At 43.2% G+C, this 27,223-nt stretch overlaps 1 long non-coding RNA gene across 1 annotated transcript; it reads right to left on the bottom strand.

Annotated features, from left to right (window-relative positions):
• Window positions 1–9,335: 9,335 nt before the first annotated feature.
• LOC119709947 lies at window positions 9,336–24,075 on the bottom strand. Its single transcript, XR_005259460.1, has 3 exons — window positions 23,761–24,075; window positions 23,245–23,394; window positions 9,336–16,437 (listed from the first exon to the last, which is right to left on the bottom strand). It is a non-coding gene; the product is annotated as an uncharacterized LOC119709947 (long non-coding RNA).
• Window positions 24,076–27,223: the final 3,148 nt, after the last annotated feature.

The following is a 27,223-nucleotide window of genomic DNA, read 5'->3' as shown; positions in this document are numbered from 1 at the left end:
TGGCATTGTGGCATGTCTGCTGAGTAGAGGGCTTACTTTGATACATGAGGAATTTCAGGTGAGAAAAGACACCCATGTAAACTGCACTCCCAGGCAATACTTCCCATGGAGAGCAAGGGCTCAGGCACAGCACGCTGATGGATCAGCCAGTGTTAGGTGCTGGCACTCAGTGACAGGCAGTGCCCAAAAAAGCTTTTTGCTCTGAATGAGCTACAAAGGTAGTTATTAAATTTTTGTGAGCTATAAATAAAGCAGAAATGTCTATTCATAAAGGGTCTTTTTCCATCCACAGATGGGGAGACATAAAAAGCTTTCACACAGGTGTCTTCAAACAGCACAATGCTGCCTTTTCCATCATCCTCAGCTTTTGTCTGCTCCCGGAGCTTGTTCCCAACCCTCCGGCTCAGCGTCCAGCTCATTAGGCACATACCTTGTTCTTGGCAGTGCTTCCTACAAGAGGCAAGGACAGGCAATGCAGAGGGGTTTCAGCACCTGCCAGAGCTTCCCAGCCGCAGGCAGAGCCCCGGCAGGACAGAGCAGCCCCCGGTCCAGGGAGGCTGAACGTTCCCGCCCCAGAACAACCGGCTCTGCCTCCTCCCCTGCTCTAGCCTTCAGGGACAGACGAAAAGCCACAGGGCCTTTTTTCAGAGCCTGAGGTCCTGCTGCACACGAACAATATGAATCAGAGTGAATGGGGCTGACAATACAGTGATAATAAATGATTTCTTTTTCTCAGTAATTGTTGAATGCTAAATTTAAACATGACAAAGCACATTGTATTTCTGCCTCAATTTTATGAAGAGCTTAGAAGAGCTTTCTAAGCTTCTAGCAGAATTGGTTATTTCAGGTTAATAGAAGTATTGCGAGGTCAATGCTGTGAGCCCAGCACATGCCTCTGTGTGGAGGATGAGAGCGTGCCAAGGGCAACGAATGCAATGCACAGCAGCAACACTCACATGGGCTGTCAAAACACTTCCTGTATTTCTTTAGTTAATAAAAATTAGGAAATTAGTCCCAGCATTTTAGGAACAGTTAACGCTACAGTAATGTGGTAAGATATAGATAATCTATTGCAATGTTAATAGGCAATCTCTTAAAATGCATTTACAGCCTCATATAATGGAGAGGACCCTGAAGTGCCAGCTCAGTAATGTGCACCTGCTTCATTCTGAGGACACAGCTCTTTTCCTGGCAAGCTTCCCTGCGAGACTGGCTTTGGGAAAGCGGAGTCAACATCTGGCTTTCCTGGCTCCGGTAAAGGCCAGCCCCTGCCCACACACACAACACTGGCACTGCACACAACTGCTGCACTCCTCACATGTGGCCTCCGAGTTTCAGAGAGGGAACATCTTTTAAAATGTATCCAAAGATGAGTACAGTAGGGCAAAAGGCATCAGAGCCCAATGAAGTGCCATGTTTCCAAAAGGAAATGAGATGGTGGGGAATTAGTGTCTCCTCTAATATTCCTGCTTCTTTCGACACACTTGAGAGTACCACTGGGGAGGAAGCCCAGGAACACAGCCATCAGCTGCCAGCTCGTGGCACAGGCCACTCAGATCACTCCCAGCGCATCACTGGTGACAGCTTACAAGTTTCATCTGCTTTTTAGAAGTTAGTGCACAAAAACATTTCAATGCACTATTCCATGCTGGGCATCCATTAAAGGAAGCAAATACCATCTAAGCCTTCCCATGTTGTTTTCATAGAGAAAATAAACAAACTTTTCTGCCAATATTGTGTCACCTATAAATTCCCTTCACAGCAGAGCAGAAGTGAGTGATGTGAAGAAGGCACTAATCCATTCCACTGAATTACAGCATGGTCCTGAAAGCAGTTTCTTAACACTAGCAGTGGACTTTGGCTCCACTGGGTATTTAGCTATGTTTGGTTATTTAGCTGTGCATTTTGGCTGCTGAACTGCTCACTTCCTATGTTAGGCATGAGAAGCAGCCACCTGGGTGTGCAGTCCTAGCACGAAAGGAGGAGTACTTAATATCTAGTCTCATGTCACCTGGGTGCTGTGCAAGTCTTACTCCACTCTAGGGACTCTCTCTAATACCAGACAGCCAGAAAACAGAAGATGGATTTAATGTGGATCTTTTGCATTAAGGCAAAAGTAATGCTATGACTTGGCTGGATGGAAATGCTACACTGAGTATCCCCACTACACAGCTTACATCTGTCAGCTGTAGAAACAGTATGATGGACAAGCCAAAAAGAGATCCAAAGAAGCCAAAAAAGTTCATTTGTGTAATTAAATGACTAATCAAGAAAAAAATGCATCCATAGTGTGACAGGGGTGAAACAAGGCAAGTGCATTTTACAGTGAAAGACACAAAAACTAGACAAGTTATTTTCTGTATCCATGTCCATTTGCATGGATTCTGTTAGTAATCAGCACAGAGCCAGAGCAAGATCTTTTCTGGATCAAAAATATTTTAAAGTTCTAGCCATGAGATCAACAGACAAAAACTACCACAAAAACCTGTCTAGAGCCCAGCTGCTCCACCCTTGTGAAAAGGAGACAAATAGCCATGTACTGCAGGGGACACCTCCAGAGAAAACAGATTCCCCTTGAACTGGGGAGAGACAAATTCTTATGGAATAATTCCATGTGTGCCTTATTAATTCAAACAGCTGCATAGCAAGAAAAAACGAAATCAATGACTTGTAAAAACTCCATAAATTTCCTGCACTATGTTGCTGTCTTCTTTATGGTAATGGTCAATACTGAATATTAATTGAAAATCAATGGCACCAATAATACTTTAACTAAATACAGACCATAGCTCTAAGTTTTCTTGTATCTCCTGTGTGAGGCTTTCTCCAATATCATCTTAAGCACTTCATTTTTTGGCTATAATTAAAAATGCTATCATGTGCTGTCTGAAAACTGATGACAGTCTGTTCATAAAAACCTGCTAAGAAATGTATCATTGTGATCACAGCTTTACACAGAAGCTTCTCCATGGAGCCAAGGCAGTGGCATGCATCCATTCGAGATGATCAACTGGGCCTTCAGAATACTCAAAGAGAGATACTGTTTTTCCCATTAATGGGTACAAAGGCCACAGTTTAATTTATAGAAATTATACCCTAGTACCTTCCCAGAAGCATGGCTTTGAATGACAGGCATGTTGATTTTGTAAAACAACATCCGAAATAGAGTGGCACAAAAACCCTGTCTCCAGTGTGTCCAGAGGGCCACTTCACTGCCCATCAGGACAAATGTCCTGGGGCACTAAAGAGATTGCATTTATAATAATTATGTTAGAATTACAATGATGAATTCTGATAGCTGTAACTTCTTTGGGGTTATAACTGGAATGCAAAATTACATGATCTCTTCATCCTTTGCCATTTGACTTGCATTTCCTTTAGCAAGACTTGGAAAACCTGAAGTTAGTGTTAGCATTGGTACACCTCCCGTGCAGATTCATGGCAAAAACATGAACCCATTTCAAATGATTGCCAAATTCATACCCTAAATAAAGAAGGATTTAAATACAGTGTAACATGCAAGTAGTTCACAGAATGGTACAACAAGAGTCAGGACATGAAACAATTACAATTAAAAAACCTGAAAATAGAACCTAAGCTGCAAAAAGAATGAAGCTCTGCAGGGATCAGAATTTCTATTTCTCAATGTTGTACAGTTTCGAACGACAGCTAATTCCAAGTCATAAATTACTCTTCTTTTTAATACAAAGATATTTTATAACATTTCAATCCTTTATACTACAAACTGCAAGTAAACTTTTGAATGAAATACAAAGATGCACTACTTAACTCTCAAAAGGTGTATTTTGACAATGTGTTTTGTTTGTCCCTGACTATTTCCTTGTTATCAATACACCCCCATTTTCAGTGTTAATGAAATAGCAATTCCCAAAAGAAAAATGTCCCATCAGAGAACTCTCCATATCAGAAGGCCAGGCTGCCAAAGGCAGCAGAAAATTTGGTCAATTAAATGCTTCAGCTGTCTTTCTGGAATACCTTATCTCAGCTATCAGTTCTCAGGTTACCTATCCAAAGCTCAGACCACAGGTCCTGGACTGCAGTTCTGCCTTGCTCTGAGCACTTATGTGAAAAGAACAGCTCTAGGGAATGGGATTTTCAGGACAGCAGAAACCACAAACATTTTTTCCTTGGAGCTATTCTTAGACTGAAATATTCATCCTTAAATTGCTTCTGTGTCTCCAACTGGGTTGTCTGGCAAGCTGACAGACAAATCTTAGTAAAAGACATACTTGACAAATATGCCAGGAGAAGTACTTGCAGTCGTGTTACAAAAAGAAAAAAAATGGGGGAAAAATTAGGAAAGGAGCAAAAGAGTAAAACGGAAGAAAATACAAATTGCTCCGCTGCTCTGGCTCCATGGAAAACTTCTGGGAAAAGGCAGTGAGGATTAGCAAGAATGACAATTTCAACAACTGGGTTAATGTCTTCCAGCAGATACAAGATCTGCTGGCTACTGAGTTCAACAGAGCCTTGACTTGCACAGCCACACAGTGCAACCTCATTTCAGCATGGTGAGAAAATGATTGATTGATTGCCAAGGCTCTGGTACTGAACTTTTTTTTCTCCCTACAGTATTCACAGCAAGGTAAGCTACGTAAATAAACATCCCCGAGGTACATTAACTCCACTGAAAGGAAAACACATGATCCTGCCATAAAGCATGCATCCAACAATTCTTCAAAACCATAAGTGAGGCTGTAATTTGCTGTCGCTGTAATCCAGACATTCATTTACTTTTCCAAAATTGTTATTTCCACAGAGATCACTCTGCCTCCAAAGCAAAACTCAAAATCATATCACTGACCTGTTACGTTTAGGTCTTAGTTTTGAGGATTTTTGTTGTTTGATTTTACAATGAGAGAGATTAATACCTCAGAGCTCAGTTACCCCAGCAAACTATCTGCATCCAAAACACCCCCAGCAGGGCTAAGCTTCTCATAAGGAGTAAAAAAAAGGCAAAGTGAAGAGGGATGTTTCCATGAACCACACTTTTCAGGAGAAAAAATTTACTGAATACATAATTTTGACTGTTTTCTTTTTTTTAACTACAGCTGCTTAAAATGTATTTTAATAACTTACTGAACCTTTACGAAAAAATTTTAACCCTGAACAATACTTCCTCTACCACACACAAAGTCAGCAATGCTTCCCTGTGGCAGACTTATTCAGAAATGGAAATTTATTTAGCTCCTAATTGATTGATCATTATGCCACAGCTCTTCATCAAAATGGAATTAAGAGGACCCATGTAATATTGTTATATAGTTTCCTTGTGGGGAGCAGAGTGAGACATCTCACAATTCATACTGGTTTTTATGACAATGTCACTTGTTATTTGCAATTTGACTCCTTTTTAAATTGTTTTGTGGCTTAGGATTTATTCATTGTATCATTGCAGTTCCAATGGCCCTGTAGTCAAAGCAAAGGGCCAGGAGGCCCTTGGGGACAGCTGGCCCCACTGGCACCCACTCCCTGCATGGGACTGGGGCACAGAGAAAGAGCCAAGTCACCACAAACTTCCCTGCAAAATTTTCCACAAGACTGTCAGATAAAGCAACCCCTCCAAGGAAATTTTTTTACATATTATTCAGTCATATTTGTGTTAATCAAGAATTTGTAGATCAATGACTTAAAAAACCTTTAGGCTATAACCAAGCACATGAAATTCACATGAGAATCAACATGAAAATTAAAACCAGTTATATTCCAAAATAACACTGTGCCCTTCTGCAGCACCAAAAAATCTTGTCTTGAAAGAATTAACTCTGATTACAAGGGACAAAAAAAAAACAAACCCAAGATAGCCATACAGCTAAATTTAATGTGCATAGTCCCACTGAATTCATTAGGCTTTGAAATCAGGTGGAGGGCTGCAGAACCTTGGGATGGGCATGTCTCCCCTTGATCTGCTGAGATTCTGCAGGTTTGGGATCCATCTCAAGCAGCTCTGGCAGCTACCATGCAGCCAACAAGCAGCAGCTCTTGGTAGCTGCACTCCTCAGACCACTGTTTCCCCTGTAAATCCTGCCATCTCACATCTCCCCTTGGATGTAGTATTTTAAAAAATCTATTACAAGAGTTGCTCAGCAGTTGTTCAGCATAAATCCAGACATTTCCCCCCTCATTTCACAGTAAATAAATTACACTCCATCTTCTCAAAGATTTTGAGTTCTATTTCCATTTAAAAGTTCCTGTTGCTGGAGAAGTCCAACCCAGGTACAATGAGGACTCTGTCTGAAACACTGCTGTAAATACATGTTTTGAAGCTGCAGCAAAATGAAAGCAAGAGCACCACTACTTATCTTACAAAATCACTGACTGCACTTGCAATATCTTCTGAAGACATGGCACCTGAAAACACATTAATACTCTGCTCCTGAGAGAGGCAGAAGAACTTAAAACCAGCCAGACCAGGTAGTGGGTGAGTGTGGGAAGTTACTCCAGTAAAAGGACCTTCTCACAGTGTCTGAAACCAGGGGGGGAAGCCAAATACCCCACTCCTTCACAAAACAAAATAAAATGGTGAGGTGAAAACTGCAGCAAGTGTCCACAGAAAAGAATTACTACTATTGCATTCACACATCTGGTAAAAGCCACCTTCTCCTTAAACTGCATTCCTTTATGCTCTTCATTTATGCCAGAAAAAAAAAAAAAAAAGCTTAAAGCCAAAGCACTCCTAGAAGCAACTGCTGATGCCCCATCTCTGCTGGAGCTTGTCCATGTTTTGTTGGGAGTCATTGTTGATACCAGCATGGAGCAATTACTATGAACTTCTTCAGTATCTCTTAAAGTGACACAAAAACCTACCCCCAAAATTAACCCCAAATGATCCTCTCAAGAACTGGGGAGTGTTCCTTGATTCTGGGCTGCCATATCATCTGCCCGCTGTTTGCAGAGACAAGACTCAAAGGCTCTCCCCCATTGAACCTTCAAAAAGAGACAGTGTCAAACAAAAGGACAGCACGTTAACATCTTCTCACTCTGGTGTCAGAGTCCACAGCAGAAAAGTGAGCAAGAATGACACCAAACATGCAAAGAGGAACTTCTCACTTTTTCCAGAGAGCTATGTGAGACACTCTAGGCACAGATGTTCATGCAGCTAAAAAAACACAATCAGAAAATCAAGTTGGAAAGATCAGAAAAAGAATTTGTAAGTTTCTTTATGTGCCAAGCACATGACCAAGGAGTTTCTAAAGGACCTTGCAATGAAGTGCACTTTGCTTTCTCAGGCTTATCACTGAGGTCCACTACCAAGCAACAAGAGATTCAGCTTAAATAAAGATGTAAGAGGCTGGCTTTAAGAGTTAATTCTGGTCCTCATTTATCAGAGTGTTCTGTTTTACATCACTGACCTTGAGCCAATGTCTTTACACAACAGGTGGGTGTATTTTCTACTTTTCTCAGAGTCAGCAGTCCTGCTGAAATAAACCTTGGTTTTGTTCTCTTCCAGCCTTCAACACAAATTCATGGCAAACATCCCTCCTTACTGTCTTTCTGAAAATGAGGTAATTCTCCTGTCCGTCCTCTTTCAGCTTCCCAGCCAGTAGCAGCTACTAAAACTGAAGCCCATACTCTAGTGAAAGCAAAAGCTGAATGCTATATAGCAGTTTAGAATTAACATGCTAATGAATTCTCTGAAATAATTGAATCTAAGATTACAATCGATGGCACTAATTGTCTCAGGGATAGGCTATTACAAAAAAAAAGGATAATTAGAATCACTTCTGCAAACAAAATCCTTTGTTATTAATTAAGGTTAAAATTAACTGTCAATCATGTTTACCAGAAGAAAATTCAAGATTTACCTGATAATGATGTAATACGTATTCTCTTACTGCTCTAACAGGATACTGAACAGACATCTCTGGGCTGAAGTATCCAAGCCTGCCACTTTTGAGACAATACACAGCAAAAGCCTAACCTTTAGCTGAGATCAAGAACATGAGTCATCCTAATTTTGATTGCTCAGTCAGTACAAATTGTATGGTTATAAATTTACCAACTCTGTCCTAACCTTACATCTTGAAAAAATGCCAACTTGCAGGAAATAGGATACCTGATACCCATGCGTTTGCTGGCCCAAGTTACAACATGGCTGACACCAATAAAAAAATACTCTGCAGGTGAGAGCAGAAGAACTTGAGCAAGTCAAAACCATCTTCCATCTGAATGCTCTAAATCCCTGTCTGTCATGAGCAGTCTCACATCTGTCATAGGAGCTTCCTGAGAGCTACAGCATGACACAGCCAGGGGCTTGCTCAGAACCTGCACTAACAGAGCACCTGGTCTTGCAGGAAACCCTGGGGGTAAATAGCTTTTCTGGGTCAGACCCTGGCATTGCACTCTGGATAACTGCATCAGTAGGAAAGCATTAGTAGCAGTCCTTACTTCATAACCTGCCTGGAAAACCTGGCAGTCCACAGCTTGAACAGGCTGAAGTAGCTCTTCACTGGGTTGAAGCAGCTCCATGGCAGGGCCCAGAGAGTGGTGGTGAATAGTGTCACATTCAGCTGTCATCCCCTGCAGATCAGCTTCCCCTCAGTGTCTCCTAATGCCCACCCTGCCTCTTCTCCCACATTCAGCAAGCACAAGGGCTCCATGAAGGACTTGCAGTGGTGAAGCACCTCGCTCAAGGTACCCCACTGGAGTACAGTCCCTGCCTCACACTCCACTCAGCAAACACATGAGCTCAATGTGCTATCAATCTCCAAACCTCACAGAAGAAACTTGCATAATAGACTTTAGCTTCAAGTCCCAGCAAGGTGTGAATTATTATCCCACAGTGACCATCTAAATCTCATAATAGCAATATGTGATGATAATACCTACATTGTAGGTCCTTTTTCCAACAATAAAAAGGACATAATGATCAAATTAGTAGGTATAAGCCTGATGACTCTGCTAAGATTTTCAATTTGTGAAACAAAATTGGTATGGGTGTGCCCATACTTCCTGACTGCTCCAAGTACAGGATTTATTGCTCTGCCTTATGTTTTTAACTCCTGCTATGGTTGGAGGATGCATCTCTTACATATGCATCAATGTATCTTCTCTGCCTTTGAGCTTTCTGGAAAACAAGATGCAGCTGCAGGAACTATTCCTTACTCAGTTTCACCTAATGGCAGACAGTGTTTCATAGATTATTCCAATGCTAGAAAAAGAAGAAGAATGAAGAATTTTAGTGGATGCAAGGATACAAAACACAGATGGCTATTAGTGGAAAGATCTTCTGATTCCATTGGGTAAATTCAATGGCATAATTGAATCATCTCTGTGACAAAAAAAAAAAAAAAAAAAAAAAAGCCTAACAAAAATTCCCTGCAAAACCAGTCTCAGAAGAAAGTGTCATGCTTTGATATAATTGTTCAAATGCAAAGACTTAGACCATCTGCAGGCTCTGCTGAGTTCAGCAAGAGATAGATATTAGCTCATACAAATGAGGATCAGATCCAAGGATCAGCCAAGTGGCCAGTGGGAAGCAACAGACAGAGCCAACGTTTATTCCTCAAAATTTTAAAATGTGACTCAAAGACCAATGAAAACAATGTAAGTCAAATTACCTCACTGGGCTTGGCCAAGATGCTCATTTCCATGTCACTCCATACAACTTCTGAAGTACTGGTTCCATCCCAGAAACTGGGCCCTGTAACAAGTTTTCCTGAGTTTGGAAACAAGTTAGTATTTTTGGTCAGTTGTGTTTTCTTTGAATTTCATCAATAGTAAATTCTTTGTCTGTAGGGAAATAAACAAATAGTCTGAGTATTTGTTGTCTGCAATGTCTCTGGGTAAGACAGTGTGAGAAAGGTGCACAGACTGTAGTGAATGAGCTGATGCATAATGCCCTTCCTCCCTGGTATGTCACCAGAGCCCAGCCACTCTGGCTGCACTTGGAGTCACTCTCGTAAAGTGTTAAATGTCATCTGGAAAATTATTCAACTAGTTGCTTTAGGTAGACATCACTCCATAGATATTACTCCATTACTAAAATGTCAAAAAATATTTGTGTAAGTATGAAGTGTGACTTGTGGAGAGCCAGTAAATGGGGGCAAAGTAAAAGTTCAGGCTCAGTTTCAGAGCCCAGTTTTCACTGAGGTGTTTAAACAAGAGACACTTTCATTAGTGCACAATTCCCTCCTACTGTGTTAATTGACTTGAAAATTTGATGGTGTGACTTTGTGCTTAGCTGGGCTTTGAGTGGTTCTGAAATTCCAATTTTCCTGCTACCCTTTAAAGCCTTGGGGAATAAAATCACAAAAATTCCTGTGATGATTAACATCTTCCTCCCTGGTTTAATGGTCTTGAGTCACAGTGTGCAGCTGGAGCAAAGACAACCCACAAGCATGACACTGCTTGTGTCCTGGTGATGTCACTAAAACAGCATCTTGTCTGTGACTGAAGACATGTTAAGGAAAGAGCAAAGCTTGTCTTCAACTGGCACGTCTTTGTAAGCAGGAGATGCTGGTGTTCACATTTCTTTTTAGACAATACAAGCCACATCACCAGCTGCAGGCTGCAGTGTGCTCAGAGAAGAGCCCTCCATGGGGGTGTGGAGAAGTGCTGAGGTGGCTCCATCCTTTCCATGGATTTCTGTTCAGAACACTGACTGGTGATCTGAGGGTGCTCTCAGCATAAGCAAAAAGTATCTGAATTTGTCTTGGATATTAATGTTTGCAGTAAATTGTAAAATTTATCAAATCAGCTGTGTCTTAGTTTCTGTGTCTTCTTGCCCTTTACCCAAGAGTAATCAGAGTTCCTGATTACTCCTATTCCTGCACTGAAAAATGGGGTTCTGCAGCCTACCAAAATACTGCTGAATCCTTGCCCCAAGGCACATCACACCATGGTTCTGTTCTCCTCTTTTCATGAGCAGGATCAGAGGGATGGGAAAACTAATTAGCTTCCCTAACCCTTCTAGAACAAAACCAAGCATAAAAAAGAGATCAGGAAACATTGCCTCTTTACATACATACTTGGTAAACTAAAGAATGCTGGTGGAATTGCTGTTTCAGATGTTCAGATGTGACATTTACACACACCTTTCTGCCATCTGAAGAGCAGTGGCCCATATCTAGAATATTATATCCATCAGCAGAACAGAGTCCCTGGTGGAAGGAAAAAAACCTCTAGAAAATACTCTTACCCCTGTGCGACCAACACTCATGGGCTGCCTTCTCCCAGTCCCTGTGCTCAGGAACAGTTTAATTAAAGCCAAGCCATGTGCTCCAACAGCTGTGTTTACTAGAGCAACTGTGTCTTGCCCTCTAAAACTAGTTCTTAGATGTTGTCAGCTGTGTTTATACAGATATGGGAAACTTCATGTGGCAAACCATTTGCCAAATACCCTGTGAATTACCTATTTTTCCTGTGCTGAGATAATACTGGCAATACCTGGCTTTAAACTTCAACACATCTGTATGACAGTGCTGCAGATAAATCCTCAGCTAACAGTTCAGCCTTGAAAGCAATTCTTTGGCAAGCACATTTATGCTGAACACAAAGGACACCCTGCCCAGTATTTCTTTGCTTTTCAGGATCACAAATCAAAGCCACTCTCTTGTTCAGCCACTGCTATTTTGGGAACAGCCCTCTTCCTCCTCTGAGGAGGGAGGTTCACAAGGAGGAAGAGGCAGGAGGTCACATCATCCTGCGTGGTACAAGCAGGGTGTCTGGGAACATCACACCTCTGTAACCATATTCATGTCTTTTCATTACCTGCAATGCTTAACACGGTAAGTGTGTCACAGGCAGAAGCATACAAGAGACACAGAAAGTCTTGTCCATTATTCACTCTGGATCCTCTTAGGACATGGAAAAGTGACACCCTAAACACAAATGGCGCTGTGCTAGAATTGTGGCCAAAGCAGCACTCATAGCACAGGGGCATCTCAACTATTTCTGAACACTGAGGCACAGCACCAAGGCTTCTTCTGCTCCCCCTGCTGCCCTCAGTCAGTCAATAGGGAAAAGGCAAGAATAACAGGCTGGACAAACACACTGGGTAAGAAACATGCCAGTGCAGCATCCTAGTGGAAGGAATCTATGATCATCGTGAATTATAGATGGAATGTGAATCCACTCATGATGTTGCTGCAAAATATCAACTGGAGAGAATGCAGAGGGCAATGATCTGTGGTCTCAAAATTGCTTGGGAAAAACAGGTGAGAGAACAATTTAGTCTAAGGAAGGTCAGACTAAGGAGATCAGGTAAAGAGGTAACAAGAGGGGAAAAGCAGTGAACATTAACATTATAGGGCTCTTTTCAGAGGCATTTAGACGTGTTAAACATCAAACTCTGTCAGGATTATGCTCCAAGTCACTCACACTACTACTGAAAACAAATGCATGTCTTAAATTACAGCTAAGCATTCATACAAGAAAATGGCTTCTAGAAAGTCAGAAGCATCATCTCAATCGAAGAAGCAAGCTTCTGCTCTATGAACAGACTCAAATTCAGAGCAACTCAAATCAGACCTCGGGATCTTAACTCCAGTTCAAGCCTTGTCTATGCAAATGATTCCAACAGGACCGCCGCATTTTATTCAAATGAAAATAACAGAACAATCCTGCTCACCTGCAGCAAGAGGCATTATACATTATACAGTCTACATCAAGTACCTCTCAACAACTCTCTAGAACACGATGGTTAAAAATTTGAGCAAGCAGCTGTCAAGGAATTTATCATTCTGATAATGTTTGAGGTACAGAAGTCAAGCGTTAATAGACCTGCTACAGTGTAAAAGAGCAGGAAGTCTCAGACCTTTCAGTTCAAAGGGAATAGTAACTCAAAGTCCTTTTGATCTAGTGATGACCTGCAAATCTGCACTTACCCGCTCATTCTGCTGATTCCCAAGACAGTCAAGCAGAAAAACCTCATGACAAGCAGCTCGGCAAAGCAGATGCTTACATGATACACAACAGAAAGCGACACAGCTGTAGTAAGTTTATAGTGATCCTTTCCCAGTATGTTTCTTAATAATTGCAACAATTTATCCTTTTCTTGATGTTTCAATTAGACTAGATCCCAGAACTAGTGAAATCAAGGAAAATCTTTCTGCTGATCTCCGGCACTTTAGACTAGTTTCTTCTGAAGCGATTTGTGTTTCATTCGACAATGCAGGTTAAACTTGCGGTAATCAAAACACTGGTGACACTATCAGAAAGACAATGTGACTTTTCCATGCCATTCCACCACTCTAAAAAAGACTCCATGAAGAAGTGACTATATTTTGACCTTTTCTCAGTCAAAATATAAATGCCAAAGTTGCAGTAATCTATCTTTCAATCACTGTCACCTCGATAGTGAAAATGCTGTAAGCGCTACTCTGAAAACATTACCAAGACCAGATGTATTTCAAAGGCAGTCTTCCCTTTCAGGGTGGATCCTCCATTCCTGAAATGCAGTTAATCTTATGCAACTTTTCCTCACAAACGTGACAATGCTGGGGATTAAAACTCACTTTAAAAGAGGGAAGGACTATGAAAATGTTGGGGAAGGGCAGGAGCACCAGGCACTTGCCTGACTACAAGGAGGAGCTCTTGGCCACGGGCTGTTTGGGCAATTAATGTCCCTCAGTCCGGCAGAGATCAGAACTCAGAGTCCCACTACATTGGCAAAGTCTGTCGGTGCTGTAGGGAATGCTGCCAGCCAGGGGCAGAAGGCACAGGCACCAGCAGCAGGGAAGAGGGGTCCCTACTTCCTCGGGAACAAGCGTCTTTCTTACCATCTTCCCAAGGTTCACACTTTTGCCAGAAAATATGCTTCCAATTGAGTTCCCTAGGAAGCAGAAAATAACGTTGAAAACCCCAATTTTTAAAACTCAGCCTGAAGCAACCACAGAAAAGTTCTGGTTGAGAAGAAATGCTGTAAGGAATAAATAATCCAAAGTCCCTGCTGCTCTTTAAAGACATTTTTCCTTTTGCTTTCCTTCTCCTTTGAACTGAATGAGGCTACAAGTCCAGCTTGTCAAAAGAGCAGTAAATATTGCTCTTGAAAGCTCACCAGTGCTGAAACTTTACATGGGCTCAATTCTACTTCATTTCCATTTGATATTCCAGGTCAGGATTCTTCTCTGCACAGGTGAATGTCAAGTGTTTAATTCATCCCTCTGTGTCACTGTATGTCTATCTCATTATCCATATACCCATGAAGTTACAGGATATTCACAATCATGATATATGAGCCCCTCCCCTTCAGGGAAAGGATTGCTACTTTTAACACTGAGTTTTGGCTGAGAAAAAAAAAAACAAAACAAACAACCAAAACCAACCAACCAAACAAACAAAAATAAAACAAAAAAAGAGAAGTATTTTTAACAAAGTGTAAGAAGATCCCTAAACTTCAGTTATTGCTTCCATTTCACAAAGAAGGCACATACTTGCAGTGCTAAGTGACAGCATAAAACCCTTAGATAGATGCATAATAATTTATTAATTACCTCTAATATAGACAGAAGCCCTTGGACATATATATGATACAAGGAAACTGTCATGAATCACTACCACAGATTAAGGAACATCTGGTTTTTTGCTTCCTCTTATCACTCATTCCATCTTTCTCATTTCCTATTCTTTCATCTCATGGTAGCAATGTTGAATACTAACAAGACATATGTATTTAACTGTGCTCACTCATTTCCATGCTAATTAATTCAGGCTCCAATATATGCATTTTGTACAGGTTTGATAAATCCCTCTTAACTTGGTAACTTGAGCCCAAATCTTCTTGCAGGGCAGAGAGAATCATTCAGCTTATGGCCACCTCTGCTTATGATGTCAGTGCAGGGATTATTTTAATTAAAATGTAGGTGAGAAAATCAATCAAAAGATAACAAACAGGCCAGATCACCCATTATTACCTGTAGCCAGTATACATATATATATATGGGATTCTAATCCAATTTATGAAGCTTTCAAGCCAGTAAACCAATTAATTTTAAAATGCGTTTCAGTAAAGATGAAAAACTATTTTGTCTTGTGCTTTGTTTTTTAATGACACAAATACAGTGATTACTCCTAAGTGATATCCATCAGAAGACTCCTGGCAGTTTATATACAACTTCAACAATGGCTAAAGTACCTCAAATACTTTGAGAGTGATGTTAGCGGACTGTTTTTCTGCTGTTATTTGCTTTCATTACAACACATTAAACCATGAGACAGAGGAATCTACTACGGTCCCACTATGTTGTCCTTGGTGCCTTGCCACTCACAGATACCAGAGGCTCTGAAAGCCTCCAAGGGAACAGTAAATATTCAGGAAAAGATATTGAAATCATTAGATATGGGACCACTATGCAAGTACATAAAATATAATTACCTTACATCAGGTATTTCACTGAGCTCAAAACTGTAATTATTGTTTTGGGTTATGTTACCATTTAAAAAATAGGAAAAAACCAGAGTGATGTAGTTAAAAAAGCTCTTCACTATGGAGAATAAAGTGACAGTTTTGAAAAACAGGATAGTGTGTAATTAGACATAACATATATCCAAGCAGATATTTACAGTCTTCAGGATAGTAAGACAAACAGAAAGCAAAAACTACCCAAATACAGCAAAAGTCACCATCAGTTTAGTGTACTGGAGGGTAATTGCATTCTGCATCACCAAAAATGGTTATTCAATTGTGATGTATTCCATTCTTCTGAGCATCTTTTTCTCAGTTTTTCAGTTTGCTTTTTGTCAGGGAGAACAAAAACAGGAGAAGGAAGGAAAATGGGAACAAAAAATATTTCTGTCTTACCCAGCATAAAATGTATTTCATAGTAAAAGCACTCAGGAAACAGAGGAGAAGAAAAAAATTCCTATTTTTATGCCACAGCTATATCATAAAATAATAGTTTAAGAACTGCCTGTATTCATAACCTCAGTTTCAATAAAAATGCTGCATTCATAAAAAGAAATATAGGGTGGTAGGGCTGGATTTATCACTGGAATCTGCACACTGCCATAAAGTATGTCCTCTATTAGTGACAACAGCTGTTGGTTTAATAACCCTAGAAAAGACCATTAAATTCCTTCAAATTTCCCATAAACAGATGGAAGAAATGCAAAAGTGTTAAAACATATGGGAGAACATATTGGAATTCAGCAGCTTCCTGGAGCGGCCAGGAATCCCAGCACTGCAGCCTCCAGGCTGACACGGGTCTCTCCACAGCCCTGGAGGTGGCTTTGCTGTGAAAATAATGGAAATACGGGGACATGATGGAACAGGCTGGATGTCCAAGGGCAGAGGTTGCTCTGACAGCTCACCTTCATGGCTTCTGCAGGCATAGATTTCTTTCCCACTCTATTTCCTTGGGAAGTTCTTTGCACCCAGAACTTCAGGACATGCAAAATTTTAACACACAGATGAACGATGAACCCTTTCCCCAATAGCTGGAACAAACCTCTGACTGTGGATCACCTCTGCACTTCCTAGAACAAGAAAAAATTCATTTTAGAAAATTGGAACTTCCCAATAGCTTGAAAGAGAAATTGCAACAGGTCACAGATGAAATGTTTCCTGTGAGGCTTTTTTGTCCTGCGCTGCAGTAATTTCCCCAGGCTGGGAGGGACCCCCAGGACAGAGTGCCCTTTCTAGAGGCATTGGCATTGAAAACAAGATAATTAAATCCTTCCTCACCAACCAGTCTGCGACTCACTGCATGTGGTCCGGCCAGGAAAGCAGGAGCACTGCTCCACTGACCTCACTCAGTGAGTGTCTGCATGCAGTTATACACAGAAGCCTTTACATTTTTTACTCTTTATATATCATCTGCAATGGGTTCTGTGAACTTTTTATCTTCCCAGTGAATGCAATTCCCACCCAAACAAGCTGACAGGCAGTTCATGAGCCATCTGCAATATGCTGCACCTTCCTTGTGTACACAAATAACTATAAGTTTGCTCTTTCAAGGGACTACTTTTTCTTCAGCAAAACCCAGTTACAATATTAAGCCATAAATCTAGGTCTTGTCTCATTGTTTATTTATGGCAAATTTTCATAAACAAATGGTTCTTGTCTTCTCTAAATTGACAGCACAAAATGAACAAGTTCATCAAAGTCGTTCCAAACTATATATAATGTAATCGTGGTTTTGTAAATCCAAGTCAGGCATGTAATTATTGCTAATAATATTTCCTGCATTACTCACTTGAGCAGAAAGGCATTTCAGTGAAATTTTGGCTAATAATTTGCTCTGAAAATTCATCATTTCAACTCAAAAAAACCACAGGCAAGTTGATATATTTATATACACACACTTCTGCTTGCCATCTCATATGCCTGCCTACCCCAGTGTACATCACCAAACCTGGAAATCCAATGGCTCTTTGTTCTGTCCTAGAGAAATGTTATAGCTTGAAAGGGTTTACTCCCTACACCTTTTTTTGGCTTTTTTTTTTTTTTTCAAAGTGCTGCCAAGCATCACAGTCCTCACTGAGAATTTCTGGTAACAGAACCAGAAATAGTTGCTCTCTTTTTTGAGCCCAGTACAACAGCCACCAACCCTGCTCTCTCCTTCTTGCCTCTTGCATTCCTCTCAGTTCTTCAGACCCATTTTCCAACCCTAAGTATTCTGTGACTTTCTTTTTGTAGTGATGACTTCATACTGGAAAACCAATTTACCATCCAAATCAATTGCTTGCGCATTCTTGCAAAGCAGGCTTTCAATACACCAGTAACAGATACAGGTGAGTTACAGCTACTGCTGTGCCTCTAGACCCCCAAGACTCCCAGCACCTGGCAGCTGGGAAGCCAGACACAAATCTTTAAAAAATGTGAAACGGATGCACAAGATGCTTACTTGAAGGCCCTCATTCAGAAATGGCCTTAATTGTCATTCCTTATTCCTCCACAGCAGATGAAAGCTAATTTATCTTTGAATGAAAACATCTGCAGGAGATCTAAAGTGTTTTAAAATATGCATAGTGACCTCACTTTGAGCAGGACCTGCTTCAGCTTTCCTGAACACTGATGCAGAGATCAGCTGCAAAGCAGGGATTGGAACTGCATCAGGAGCCCCTCTGACCTCCACTGCAGCGCCATGGGACAGGGAGATGGAAAGGAGCTGTCAAGGACTGCCTCCCCACGGAGCCAAGCTGAGCTGACATCCTCCAACAGACAGAAACACCTCCGCCCCTTTTATTCAATGACCCAAAGAGACACCTCACCAATGGGCTGACTCCTGCAGTTTTAGAGGGAAGTTGGTCCAAATAGGGCCCTTGAGCTGTGCCTGTGCGGAGGCTGAGCACAGCGGAGACCAGGTAAGCCTGGTGCCTCTTCTGAGTCATGGCTTTGCTTGTTACTGATACCAAATCACTAATCCCTGCTTCCTGTGAGGCCAGTTGAAAGGGGACAAAGAAAGCAAATTAACAGAAAACAACGAACAATTTTTAAAAAACCAAAAAAACTACAAACAACCAACCCAAAAACCTGCACACAGAAACAGTACTTTCCTCAACAGAATTAGCTAATAAAGAACATAAAGGCATTTGGAGTTTTACTGGGTTAGGCTTCAATCCTTATTACAACATTTATCAATTATTGAATAATATTTATATGAATTATTTAGCAAACCTTTTATTTAAACAGGCATTTGGTAGCAGAGAAACTGGAACAAACCATTTAAATCCTCAGCTTTATAATCTAAATAGGTAGGCTTAGCAGAGATAAAAGTCATATTTCACAGGAAAAATCCATTTGCTGGACTCATTTCACCTTCCAAATTTGTTTCCACTCCTCAGAAACAGCATAAGATGAAGTTAAAAAGCACCTTTGGTGCCTGGTGCTGGTGTGGAGCGCGATACCTTCCCCAGCACCTCACAATCCCACCACAGCTCCCCCAGTAGTGATGGCAGAGGAGGCCAATGGCCCCTGTGCAATCATCAGCATCATGGGGAGGGACAGGGCTTCTGCCTGGACCCGGCCCAGCCCTGCCAGAGCAGAGGCTCAGGGGGTGGTCCTCATCATTCAGCTAGAATGAACCTGCAAACCACAGCTCTCTTCTCACTCAGAGCCAGGGGCAGCTCTCACAGCTGTCCCCTTCAGCTCCACGGCAAACATTCTGATGGCTGCATCTCAGATCTTGCAGCTGCTTCATCCTGGTGCTGCACACAGGACTCATCCACTCACACAAAGAGGATGACTCACTCCCTGAAACTGGAAAACTGAGAATAAGCCTGCAGAGCATTGTGACCAGCAATTCTGTCTTTCCAGTCAATATTTAAACTCCAGCAGTGGAGTTTCATGAGGGAACTTGCCCCCAAAGCTCCCTTTGAAAGCTGTATGTGCCTTTCCCAACTCAGTGCTCTGCAGCCAGCACAGGGCTCCTTCAGTGCACAGGCTGGGCTGCACCCGGGCTTTAGGAGTGTCATCCTCAGGGGACACTGCAACGTGTGTGTGTGTGTGTGTGTGTGTGTGCGCGTGTGTTAAGTCTCACCTTTCTCAAAGCAATCAAACTGCTTTAATTACTTCAATGCTCTATATGCACAGTAATAGAACAGAATTGTTAAAGCTGAATCGTTAATCATTTGAGCTAGATCAATAAATAATTACCTGTGCCATACCACTGTGCTCATAAACAGAACCTTCCAGACACAGACACATCGGAAATAAACAACAGCCACACAGACATGTGCAAAAAAGGAAAACAGACATTCCTCATAAAAGCAGCTTTTTTTTTTCCCTAAATGTATAATAGTGAGATTTGTGAAGTGCAAGAGCTATGAACTGATAATTTATTCCTAAAACAATTAGAGGCTTTTGAAAATTTTATTACATAAAGAGCAGATTAATAATTATCGTATCTGGTATTATTTCTGCACTATAATTTTAAAACTGACCAGACATGCACAAGGGCACACAAACATGAGCAAAGCAATCATGACACGCCAAGGAGCAGTGATGGGGGTCTTGACCTGTGTAGGAGTTTTATGTAACAAATTTCCTGCAATAATCTAAAAGTTGTGAGAGAAGGGGGAACAAAAAGTAGGCATCCAGTCACTGTCATCATTAAACTTCATTTTAATGCCCATGACAGCTTGGAGAAATGCCTATTTAATTACCTCCTAATTAGGAGCCCTCCTACCCCCTCATGTCTCAGCTCTCCCTCTCAGATAACTCTGGGAACTGGAGCTTTGAGGAGAAACAGCAAGCATTGCAAGATTTTAAATAAAAATTGCAAGACTTGTCAGCCCTGCTACTTGAATGTTTTCCTGTTTTCAAAACAGAGCCCTGTGTGCTCCACCAAGGCACTCACTGCCAGACAGGACATCACAACCAGGCCCATATCCCAGCTCTCATGAACCACCCCTGCAATATCCCTTTTCAGTCTCTCCAGACACAAGTTCTTTTTTCAAGAGGAACCTTGCTCTAGTTTCAGCATGTTTCCAGGAGTAAAACTCTTACACAAGATTAAAAAAACAAAAGTAAACAAACAAACAAAATAACCCCAATGCTCCTCTAATAAAATCTACTTAAGATAATGCATTTTTCATAGTGCATGAAAATAACAATAAAGATTCAAGCTCTTCTAGAAATCAATGATTCTCCTATTTCAAAAGCTTCTGTGCAAACAATATTTCCTTGAACTAATACAATACATTGAAGTGAAAGTTGTAATTTTACTATAATTGCATCAATAGAGGAGTCACATTCCTCCATATAAAACTCTGAAGATGAAATTTTAAAGCATGGCTCATAAATACAAGAAGGGAGAACAAAATAGCCTCTTTTTTGATAATTAAACAGTTAGCAGCTAAATTGCATTGTAATTGATTGGAAAATTGTTTTTTTAATGAGATTTAGTCATGAGGAAATGGCTTTTTTCTTCAATACAGCCAGTGTGCATTGGGGTCATTTAAAGAGCACACTGCCTTCCTGGGCTCTCCCATTGAGATTGAACTTTCCCTAAGAAAAGTCATATCACCCAGCAAAGGAGTCCCAGTCCTGCGAGGCTCAGCCCTGCAGCTCAGCTGTGCTGGGCACCCCACACCTGCAGGGCAGATGCAGGAGTGGCTCAGGGCATGGTAGGTGCAGGGGCTGCAGGTGAAATCACACCCTGCCGGCTCTGCTGTCTGTTTGGCTGATGCTGGGGTGGACTGGGAGCAGTGCTCCAGCAGAGGCCCCAGCCTGGACAGTCTAAATAGACAAAACAATGTGAGAGAAAGTACTGAAGTATCTTTTAAAAGATGTATTATCTCAGACCTAATGCACTACTATGATTAATAAAGTGTGCAAAAAAGATAAAGTAGCCTTTTTTCAACACCAGAAAGGCCAGTAAAATATTTGTTTTCAATGATATAGGAAACAGTCTAAAAGAAATCTTGTCCAGTTACCTTAAGAGCACTGAGTAAGCACATATTAAATGTAAATTATTATTTTACAACCATTAGTTACAGGAATTTTCCAAATGCTACAGGAAAAAAAGATTTCAAAGAATCCTGGTTATTCCAAACAACCTTCTATGTACAACAACACATGCATTACACAGATAACTCAGATTTTTAGTCTTTAGTTTCCAAGATTTCTATTGATGTGACTCGGACTGCAATATAAACAGTGATCGCAATCATTTGTTGCTGCCATAGCAACAGAGAAAATTAAAAGGGCAAACACTGACGCTGAAGTGGCATCACAGTTGTAGCTTATAATTGCCTGACAGTAAAATGCTGTGTGCAGGGTAGCAGCAGCACTTGCAGGTATGTGTGAAGAAGGTTTGCTTGCAGAGATCAAAGTCATTTAGGTCAGTTCTGAAATCAAGAATGAGCACCAGCTCTAATTTTTCTACAGTTCCTTCTCTTTCTTTTTTTTTTTTTTTTTTTTTTTTTTTTCCCTCTCTCTCATGTAGGTAGATTTTTAAAAAAGGAGTTCAGAGCAATCTTATGGAGATTTAAGCTACATCTCCATTTTTCAGGCTTCTCATCTGGAACTCCAATGTAACTATTTTTGCCACTTCTGTTCTAGATTTTAGAATGTGGTGGACAACAGAGTCCCCACTATTTATGCAGTTTCCACAGCACAGGGATGAATTTGCTTCTACTCTGCAGCCTCTGCAAGGTTTGTCTTGAGACATTTCTGCCTACCTTAGTTCACTCAACCTCTCCTGCTGGTTACTTGCACTTTTACTGCATTTCCTTCTGATTTTCAGGGTAATGTGTTCATGTACCATAGGAGAAGATGGTCCTGGTCATCTCTCTAGTAGTTTACTTTTTGCAGAGCTTTTTCTAAATAGTCAAAAAAAGCACTTGAGCTCAAGTTTCTGCCAAATTTTATCCCAATGCAACTCAATTCAAGACACCCAGAAAGACCTTCAGCAGCAAATGAAGAGATGTCAGTTATGAGGTACTACCCAAGTTACATAGTTGGGCATTGTTCATAAAATACATGCTGTTTGTTTTAACATGCTGAGGCGGTGTGGGGGCCTTGTGTTGGCTCAACAGATGACTTTTACCCTCTGGATTATTGAAAATCCACGCTCATAGAAAACAACAGTAAGACAATGAGATCCTGCATTGTCTTTTGCAACAGAACCACTGAGAAGCAGCAGTGGGCAAATTCAAAAATAGGTCATTCAGCTTCTCCCTATCAGCTCACTTCAGGGTATATTGTCAGTTTAATTTCCTCATTTAGTTCCTTCTGCTTCCCATAACACTGCTTTTGAATCACAACAGTGTTTGGGAGTAGGATATGCCAGCTGGCTTTGCAATGTTTTGTATATACACAAAAATCCTGCCTTCAAATGAGATTAACCTTTGAACAAAATTAATATGCACACAGCATAGTGAGATGCAGTCACCAGCACACAGCACCTAGGAAAGGGAGAAATACTAGGTTTTCTTCATTCTGGTGCCTCAGAGATTGGTGTTAAAATTGTCACTACAATAAAGGATTGTTTAAAAAAAATCCTGTATGGAGAGGCATATAGGTAAGGATTTACTAGGGAAGGAGGGTCATACAGAAATGGATTGCCTCCTGCCACTGCCAAAGTATAAAAATGTGTCTTAAGCTTCAGGGTAAAACACTGAAATCCCAGAGTATTTGAAACTTCAGCAGTGCTTCAGGAGTATGATGCCATGTCCTCTGAGTACCTGTCCTGGTAAGTCTGAGCTTCCTTTTCGTGCACAGAAATATGTTTTTAATCGATAACAGTTTTGTGCTTGGTAAATACAGCCTATCTATTTTTCTAAAGAAACAGACACAAAACAAATCCTCATTACCGAGCAGAACGACGGCACACTTACGTTCTTGGCTTCTCTAGTATCTTCCAGTTCCATCTCCTGGGGAAATCCAGGCCGAGCTCTACGATCCTCCCCTGCTGCCCAGGGAAGAGCACGTTGGGTCTTTATTGCCATCTAGTGACCGAAGCGCGCGCATTGGCACAGCGAACACATCTGGGAATTTGGAAACCGACAAGCGCTGCTTTTCTCTCAGCCTGAACTTCGTGGTACCCTGTTACCCGCATCCCTTATGGACCCTGGGCCTCAGCTTTGCAGACGTGTGGGAACTGCTGCTTTCATGCAGTCGCGCCGCTCTGCAAACGAAACGGCCCTCCACCCTCCCACCAGGACCAGGCACTTTAGACAGAGGCCACTCACAAAACCGAGGAGCCTTGGTTTGTCCCCAAGGAACACGCCGAGCTTGGGAGCAGGGTCGCTGCGCTGGGCAGCACATCCAGCCCAAGAGCGACATTTGGGGTGGCATCAGATGCTAACAGCCATCTCCTCACCCTGGGAGAAGTACAGAGACAGATTGCTTACAGGCGTTTTGAAGATCCATCAGAGATGTGTTTTGTTTTGGAGGCTCTCTTGGTACTGAGACAGACTCCTGGCAGCTGGTACACCTGCACACAAGGCACCAGAGCATGCCAGGGGGCTGCATAATGCTCCAGGCCATGGACACCTGGCTCGCTGCTCTCTTTTTCCAGATGTTGTTGTCTTTGACCCACCTGGGACCTGACGTTATGAATTACCGAATGGCCCCGCGCCCGGGCTGGCCAGGCTGCTCCCGGCTCTCCTCCCGCCCGACACCGAGCCGCGGCCCTGCGCGGGGGAGCCGGTGCCACCCACAGCCACACGGTGCCACCCACAGCCACACAGTGCCACCCACAGCCACACGGTGCCACCCACAGCCACACAGTGCCACCCACAGCCACACGGTGCCGGTGCCACCCACAGCCACACGGTGCCGGTGCCACCCACAGCCACACGGTGCCACCCACAGCCACACGGTGCCACCCACAGCCACACGGTGCCGGTGCCACCCACAGCCACACGGTGCCACCCACAGCCACACGGTGCCGGTGCCACCCACAGCCACACAGTACCACCCACAGCCACACGGTGCCGGTGCCACCCACAGCCACACGGTGCCACCCACAGCCACACGGTGCCGGTGCCACCCACAGCCACACAGTGCCACCCACAGCCACACGGTGCCACCCACAGCCACACGGTGCCGGTGCCACCCACAGCCACACGGTGCCACCCACAGCCACACGGTGCCACCCATCAGCCACACGGTGCCACCCACAGCCACATGGGGCCGGTGCCACCCACAGCCACACGGTGCCGGTGCCACCCACAGCCACATGGTGCCCCCCACACGGTGTCACCCACAGCCACACGGTGCCGGTGCCCCCCACATGGTGCCACCCACAGCCACACGGTGCCGGTGTCACCCACAGCCACACGGTGCCGCCGCAATACCGAGCGCCGAACACCCCGCGGGCCTTCGCGGAGGAAAAACCTCTCTAATAGGCCAGGTTCTCCCGCCCCTCCAAAGGGAAGGGTTGGAAGCCCGACCCTGCTGTGATCTGAGGCAGTTTTGTGGCCCTTTTCAGGCACAGCAACCTTGGTCCTGGTGTGCAGAACGAGCTGTGACCCCACGTACCCTCACAATAACCTGTGACGGAGCACAAAGACAGTGTGCAGCGGTCTTGGGGTAACAGGGCTGGTGTGTGCATCATCGCTTTACCCACCTATTCCTGCCCGTTTGCTGTCCCGTTAGCATCCACTCTCCCTGCACGTTAAACTGTCCTGCCATTGGACTCTTACCAGCTTCCACTTGCATTTCAGGAGACAAACACCCTCAGTTATCCCTGGATATTTCTGCCATTTCCTGAGATGAAGGTGTTTGTGCTGGTCCTGGATTCAGTGGTTCACTGAAGTCATGGAATGCAGGGTTTAATGTTTTCTAATTGAGAGGGCTTAGCCCGTGGCTGCTCATTCAGCAGAAAGGGGCTTTATCTTCTGTCCACAAACATCTCCCACAGCATTCCCAGCACCCAGCCAGCCCTTCCCACGGCGAACTTAAAGCCACGCTGAACACCTGCATAGGTGAATTCACCCCGCCGTCTCCAGGGCCGAGCTCCCCAGCAGGCCCGGTGGGAAAGGCCGAGCGGCGGGCCGCACAGGGGAAGCCGGTGGGGGGCTGAGAGGCAGTTCGCAGCGAGGAGAGAGCCAGTTGAGTGACAGCTGGAAGAGAGGTTGTGATTGGCTGGAGAAACGCGCGGCCGGCCGTGAGCGGGAGGCTGATTGGGTGGTGGGACGCGTGGCGGCGGCACCGCAGCTGAGCCGGCCAATGGGCGCCCGTGTTCTGTTGAGTTCTGTTAGGCCTCGGGGGGCTTCGGTTGCGTCCGGCGGGCGCTGAGGGCGCGCTGCTGCTCCTGCAGTGACGCGCTCCTCTTCGGACGCCTCAGGAGCTCCGTGCCACTTTGTTCCCCACTGCTACAGGGTCCTGGGCATTCGGGAGAGCAGTTGTGATTGTGTAAGTATGGCCCTTTGCACGGAGGAAGCCAAGGCCAGTGTGTCACTTCTCGTGTTTCTGAAGGGTTGGAAGTGGCAGCAGAATGTTGCAATAGTCACAGGTCACCAGCATGTCAAAAGACTGAATCTTTAAGAGCTTGAGGTGATGTGGAACGTGTGGCATTGGAGTCCCTGCGTTGATAGGAGCATGGTCTCTTCTGGGAGAGGGAAGGCTAATCATCTTTTTTTTGTAGAGTTTGTCCAATAGCCTTGCTACCGTTCAAAACACGCCAGGTTCTGTGATCCTCATGGCCCCTTTCAGTCTTCTCTTCTATGAGAGATGGCCAGTTACCCTGAACAAAGAAATTAATGTTTTATCACTTAATTGCAAACATATCAAGAAAAGGAATCATCAGTCATGGAGGGCAATTGAGGCAGCTGCTGTGTTTGCCATCGTCCATGCCCTGACTCCTCTCTCTGCCAGATACTGCATAATCGCCCACAGTGGTATTCTGAAAAGAGAGAACATGCAGCAGGAGAGAAGGCTGTGAAAGAAACCTCTGCACAGCAAAGCAGTAAAAGAGCAGGAACTCGGGAATGTGAAATGCATACAAAATACTTTTGTTTCCTACTCAATGGCTAGCATACTCCTGCCATGTGGTTCTTCCTCTGCTGCCTCTCTTACAGGAAACCCAGCTAACACTAAGGAAAATCCTAGAAACTCTTGAAATCCCCACTTTGTAGGAGTGACGATCTCTTACCAATTTTTGCACAACTTGCTTTCTCCTGACATTTTTCTTTTTATTCTGCTGGATATCCCTTCTTCTAAGAGCAGAGAGGGAAAAAACCCCAAAACTGAAAGGCTCTGTTGCAGTAACTCCACCCCAAACAGCTGTTTAGCCAAAACATTTTTTAAAGGAGAAACAGCAGCATTGCCAGACAAGTATTGGGGTTTGATTTTCAGTGGCAGTTCCACACACAGATTAATTTGCTAATCCTTAGAGAAACTCTGGGATCTCAGTTTCCTTCTTTCCCATGTAAGTTTGATTTACATTAGCTGGTTCAGCAGGTGGCAGGGTTCGTCCACCCCACCCCTGGCTGGCCTCTGCCCCCAGCAGCCAGGCATGCTCCAGCCCAGGAGCAGAGGGAGCCTGTGGCACCCTGAGGAGGGAGGCATGGCATGAGAGATCCCTCCAGGCTGCAGGGCCTCAGGGCTGGCTTGTGGTGAGCAGGAGGGTAGGGGCATGCTGCCATCCCCTTCACCTCTTGAGGGATGGTCACGGTAGTATTTGTGTACCTGCTGCTACAACTGATCCCTTATAGCTCTACAATGCAAGTGGTGTCTCTGATGTGACAGACCCTACCCATTGTGGAACAATGGGATACAGGAGATGCAGAAAATATTAACTAACCTTACTCTGTCAAGTAGGGGCACTAATATTAATTCTTTCACTTTGCAGGAGTATCAGAAAGAATC

Source organism: Motacilla alba, chromosome 19, assembly GCF_015832195.1.
Source record: "Motacilla alba alba isolate MOTALB_02 chromosome 19, Motacilla_alba_V1.0_pri, whole genome shotgun sequence".
NCBI classification, from domain to species: Eukaryota; Metazoa; Chordata; class Aves; order Passeriformes; family Motacillidae; genus Motacilla; species Motacilla alba.
The sequence above is the reverse complement of the archived record's forward strand: the minus strand, read 5'-3'. Positions and strand labels throughout refer to the sequence as shown.